Source organism: Equus asinus, chromosome 30, assembly GCF_041296235.1.
Source record: "Equus asinus isolate D_3611 breed Donkey chromosome 30, EquAss-T2T_v2, whole genome shotgun sequence".
NCBI lineage: Eukaryota > Metazoa > Chordata > Mammalia > Perissodactyla > Equidae > Equus > Equus asinus.
The window spans coordinates 29,077,513-29,084,009 of NC_091819.1; positions in this window are offsets into that span (position 1 = coordinate 29,077,513).

A 6,497-nucleotide genomic window follows, 5' to 3' on the forward strand; every position below is an offset into this window, starting at 1 on the left:
TTAGAGATGCTGGAGCCCACTGGTCCAGGTATGCTGCCTGCAGAGTTTGCAGGACCAGGCACCCTGGGGTGTCCTCTCCTTTCTCACTGAAGTGAAGACCATCCCAACTTGTGTCCCTACTCATCCTCCTCTTCTCCAGTCCTCTGGGGCCCTAGTGACTCAGATTCATTCATTCAAGAACTATCTGAGTGCCCACTCTGTGCCAGACATGTCAGATGTGTAACAAGGAATCCTCACGTGGGGCCCCACTTGCACTAAATCCAACAATATTCAGCTGGGGCTTCCTTGAAATGTACAGAAATCAATTCAAAGTCTTTTCATTTTCAAATTTAAACTCTTCCTGGTTTTAAAGCATTTTTTTACACTTCTCTCTTTTATTCTATCCGATCATCAATAATTCAGATTTCTTTTCTTAATACAAAGATTTAAAATTCCCTCTCATATTTCTAGTGGACAACCCAAAACACTAAAATCTGCTTTATACTTCCCTTGGGAGATAAACAGATGCCCTAGAATTCACCTTCTGCCTCTCATACACCTGAAACCTCTGGAAGGGAACTGAACTTCAAAATCAAACCATGAAAGGAAATAATCATTAACAGTTACATCTCCTGGGCAGTTCTGAAAATGGAGGTTGCGAACTTTTTACGAAAATGAAAAAAGAATTCTCAAGATAAAATGTGACGGACAATAACTTGTCCTAGTCTGCAGGCCACAAACTAATAATTCAGTTGAGATGGAATCTTGGACTTTATTCTTCTTGAATCTGTTATTCTTTATTCTAATCATGTTTCCTCAAATAGTTTGTCTTCAATAATTGCCCAGAATTTGAGGGAAACATTGGTTCAATAAAACGATCATGATTGATTTTCAGATGAAAGATAGAATTTTCTCTATCTACCCATCTATCTATCCACCCACCCACCCATCTATATGTATCTATCTATATCTATCTACCTATCTATCTACCATCTAACTACCTACCCACTTATCTATCTACCCATTCATTTAAACTGTTTTTGGAGTGTCTAACTCTATTGTAAATACCCTAATGATCTTATTTTGCATAAGTATCAGGTAGCACACAATCACAAAGTCTATGAAATGTACAATCGTAGTGTAAGAGGAAATGGAAAAGTTCCACGTGCTCAGTAATCCATTGCTGTCTCCAGCCATATATTTCCAGACCACCACTTCAATATGTTTTTAACTGTTTTGCTCAACAATATAAAGCCCTATGGAACCTTTCTTAATGTCCTTCGTCGATGTTAAAGAATTAGTGGCCATCATGGGGAAAGCACCTGAAGAAGGAGAGAGAGCAATGGCAGGAATCAGAGGACATCAGTTGGCCAGAGCTTATGAATGAAGCCACACTGTTTGAGGGGCTCATCATCCGTGACCATAAATGTTTTAGTCTTAAAGGTGTCAACATCAAAATGACCTCAGAAGAATATTTTCCCACACAATGAGCTTATCTCTGAACACGGGGTTCTTGTTTAATTTGGCCTTTGGAAAAGAAGTGAGAAACAGGGATATTGGAAATTATATTTTCTGTTTATTAGGTAAGAGAAAGCTAGTGTTTCTTCTCTTCTTCCCGGGAACACAGATAACCTACATTTCCCAGGTTCTCTTACACATAGTTTGGGGCCATATGACTGAGTTCTAGCTAATAGAATGCGGGCAGAAGTGTCAAATGCCACTCTAGGCCTGGACCACTCAAAATCTCCCAGGTCTGATTCTACCCACTCTATTCTATCGAGACTTCGGAGGCCTTTTATGGGAAACGGCCAGTCTCTGATGGCTAAGATAGAAAAAGCCCTAGTCTCTCAATAACTGCATGGAACGGAGGCTCCCACGTTCCTCCTCCATCCTGACCAGTCCACAGTAGACAATTACATCAGAAATAAGCCTTTGTTTACTAAGCCGCTGAGGTTGGGGGGTTGATTGTTCTAACAGCTAGCATTACTTTCTCTCACTAATGTTTTCACATGTATTAAATGTTTTTGTGAATATATTAGAATCTAATGTTTAAATGTAGCCTTTGTTATGTTGCTATATTTACATATTATATTCCATTTAAAGGTTCAAACCTTGGGGCGACATATACCCTACTTTCCATTGTGCTTTAGGAAAAGGCGTATGTAAGGCATCAGTTCGAAATTTGGTTCAGCTGCATGTGAAATAACCAGATCTTAAACAAGATAGTCATGCTTTCTCTCTTATAGAAATAAAGTCGAGAAGTAGGCAGTCCTGGGCCGGTATGGTTTAGGAAGTCATTAAATTCAGAAGCTTCTTCCAGCTCACCTCTCCAGACTCCGTAGTTTAGCTCTCATTCTTGTGGTCCACTATGTCGGCCCAGGCTCCAGCCACCACGTTTATATGGCAGACAGTAGGACAGGAGAAAGAAGAAAGGGCTCAAAACCGCATAGTGACTGTCTTCTAAGGGGGCTTCCTATAAACTGCCAAAAAACACTTCCACTCATATTTCATTGTCCAAAACTTAACACGTGGATATATCTAGCTGCAAAGGAAGCTGTGTAATTTAGTTTTTATTTTGGGCAACCATGTACTTAGTAAGACGAGAATTTTATCACTAAAGAGGAAAGGGAGAACGGCTATGGGGGTAGACTGCAGAGCCTTTACTCCATGTAATAAGTACAAACTTCTCACTGAGAAGGAAAAACTGACTTATACAAAATGCAATTTGAGACATACATCCGTGTACACATAGACAGACACACATAAAATTTTCATTTATATTAAAAAAATATGTAATGCATATAGATTACCATTTCCACCCTAGTCTCCGCCCATCAGAATTCCTCCAGAGTCAGCGAATTACTCTTCTCCAGTGTTTGGGGCACAAACACAACTGCATCAGACAACAAAGGAAGACTAGGGGTCCTTTACATGCTGTCTATCAGGACGCACAGAGATAAGTAATCACATGCGCAGGTGAGTACACAGAACGGGCTCAGCAGTTGTCTCCATCTCAACAATACTCATCTAGTATTGTGATCATGGTATTGACTATGGATAGACATTCTCTGTTCTGTTTGTGTCTGTGCATGTGTCTGAGTGAATGGTAAGAACTTGCTGTACTCCGTGTCCATAATGCCTGCTACTATGTTGAATCGTGGAGAAATTCTGGTAGAACAAATAAATATCAGCTAGATAACTCTTTTCAAATTCGACACGTGTTAGACCCCTTTCTTAACCATGTTGCCTTGCTTTGTACTCAATTTTATGGGCAATCAATACATATACCAGCTTACCCCTACTTCCTGTGACATCAGTGACACCCTTCCCCAGGTAATACTGTACACTTGGTTTTAAGATTGTGTCTATCCTTCTTCCTCATTCCCCATCCTCCCATGGACCTCCCAACACTTTATTTGCCCACACTACCCTCAATGACACAGAAGAAGGAATGTTTCATACGAAAGATTTGGGGTTTTGAGCGCCCTTGGGCATCAGGTTGGGAAACTCCAGAAAGTGACTTCTTGGAATCTTGAGCTAATTAACTACCTGCCAGGCACTGTCCAAATGCTTTACAAAGGACCACCTCTTTAATTCCCCACTAACCTTGTAATGAAGGTATGCTGAGGGTACCTGCTATTATTGCCATCCCTGTGTTTACAGAGGTGGAAGACGGCTCGGACATGTTGAATAACTTGGTTACAGTTACACAGCTAGAGACAGCCTGACGACCAGTGCAGACGGCCTGCTGCCAAAGCCCACGCTGTAATCACTGTGTCACCTGTCTCCATCACGGCCCCCTCACTGCACCTGCAGTCCCACCGTGCTGGTACTCAGAGAGGTGCATTGTGGAGCACTCCCTCTCTGGGAAAGCCTACAGCCTGGTTAGGAAAATAACATCATAGTATAAACTGACCTGAACACCGAGTACCCTGTCCACCGGGACACACTGATCTCAAGGCTGAGGCGGCCTGACGCCCCAAGAAGATTTACGTGTCCTCCTCTGTGGCCGCTAACGTCCCCTGGTGGACCATCTTGGCTCCCTACGACAGAAGTGCTAGTTTGAGGCAAAGGTTTTCCTCAGTTTTCCTCAGGCTAACCGTGTCTTGCCATGAATCACCCAGCAATCATTTTCATCTGCACTCGCTTGTTTACTGCCCTCCTCTCCAAATCATCTATTTGCAGTCATTTTCCCATATTCTGGGCACCGCAAGTAGGTTCGGTTAACAAGGAAGAAGGAAACTGATAAAGATATTGTTAACAGATCGCTTTGTGCACAAAAAGAGCTCCCATCTTCCCTCCCACGTGCCGTCCTGAATTCCCCTTTTTCTCCTTCTCAGAGTTTTATGTTTTCTCAGGATGTCTGTGTGTGCCATATGACTGATTTTCTGTGGTAATTGCTTTATTCTTCAATAAGAACCTTTACAATGGCAAACTCCCACAATACTTAATGTGTAAATTAGGGCTGTTGCAAGGCAAAAATCGAACCTTTGAAGATAAACCGGTACCCTTTCTCTCTCCCCTTGAATGTGAGTAGAAGTTTTGACTGGTGCAAAAATCAAAAAAATGTCCTCCTTTAAAAAAAATTCTTTTTTGCATCTTATCATTTCACGCATTTGGGTTTCCAGTACAGGATCTCAGAGAGGACAGATCATTAATTCATTTCAAAATAGTCAGCTTACCAAGAAAGAGTGCATTTCATTCTGTGTATACAGAAGTCGGTGGACTATTATATAAACGCAGTGTTAAAATCCACGGGCTCTCAGGCTGACTAACGATGCTCGCGAGGATTGTTATTGGGTTGTAGGATAGAGGGTGGCCATGAGCCCAAGCAGCAGGTCCAACATGGGGAAAAGCAACCCACCTTATCCGAGGGGCCCCCAGAGAAAGGCTCGAGGTAGCAGTAGCTTTATTTTGCTCCCTTGCAATAGCAACAACAAAATGATGCCATAGATGAAAACTGTCATGTCCCACCCACGCCATCTGTCCTGTGCTGCACACCCACAGCTCCCCTCATTCTACAAATTAATCTTTCACACATTTTTTTAACAAAAAAAGTGTTAATGTTATAAAAGAAAAAAAAACCCAAGGAAAACAGAAAGGGCTGTGTAGAAAATAAATTAAATTTAAATTTGATGGCAGTTATGACTTTTTTTATTGACTATAAGAGCAAACAGTCACAGCAAATTGGTGCCACTGGCATCTCATTAAAACTATAGGGCACCCTTAATGATCTCTGACAATGATCGCGTGTGTGTTTTTTTTAAATATAGCATGCACATTTTGTCCAATTTGGGCTCTTTTTTCCTGTTGCTTTTGTCCTCTTTCTGAGTGGATATTATTCATGAACTGAGTCTTTATTATCTATTTGGCCATCTGCATAGCATTGGCCATAGTCCCCTGTATTGTAATTTTGAGTGAAAATAAGGACTATTAGAGATTGCAATACTAAAAATAATAATAATAATATGTTTGAAGAACTCAAAGTAAAATCTTGAGGAAAAATATTTGTGATGGAGGTGAGGTTTGAAGGCCCCGTGGCGTGAAGGTGGGGGAAGACCTGGATGGCTCCAGTCACTCATTTAGGATAATGGAATCTGCATATCCTCGCTGACCAAATTAGCGTCTGCTTGCCTTGGTAACAGGCAGTTCAGGAAGCGATGCTTCTTCCTGCTGGACTGTCTTCGAAAGAAAAACAATTTTTATTTTCTTACTCGCTTCTCTCTTGTTTCTGAAGTCCATAGATCTCTGAGTGGAGTGGCCGTCCAAAACAATAGCATAGTCCCTTTAGCTGTTAGATTTTAGAATTTGAATATTCATGTTTACAAGGCATTAGGTGCCTTGTTTTTAGTTTAATGAAGGGAAATTTTTTTTAAATTAAACTATTAGGGCATATTATTTCCAATTAAAAAAATTATATTTCAGAAAAAATGAATCAATTAAAACTTATAAAACTGTTTTATTCCTAAAACTTTGCCTAATTTTATTTGTTTCTCTCCATTCTCCTTTCTTCTTTTTCCTCCTTTCGATCTTTTCTTCTCTTTCTTTCTGAAATTCTCTTACTCAGTGTCAGCTTACCTTTGTTTTTTTCTTTCCACTTGTCAGATTTTCCCTACAGCTGCTGGACGGCCATCAAAATCAGCTGATTGAAAGATGAATATGGATTAGCAATGAGCCATCCTCCTGACAACAGTAAGGCACAGGCTATAATACATTTGCAACAATATCATTTTTGTTTCAAATAAAAATATGTAATATTCTGTTTGTTTTTTCTTTTTTTACTTTTGCTGAGGAAGATTCCCACTGAGCTAACATCGTTGCCAATCTTCCTCTATTTTGTATGTGGGTGGCCACCACTGCATGGCTGCCGATGAGCGGTGTAGGTCCACACCCAGGAACCAAACCCAGGACGCTGAAGCAGAGCGCACCGAACTTACCCACTAGGCCACCGGGTCGGCCCTCCTGTTTGTTTTTTAATAGTCCTTGATTTTTTTTCTTGTAGTTGCTTCCTATTAAAC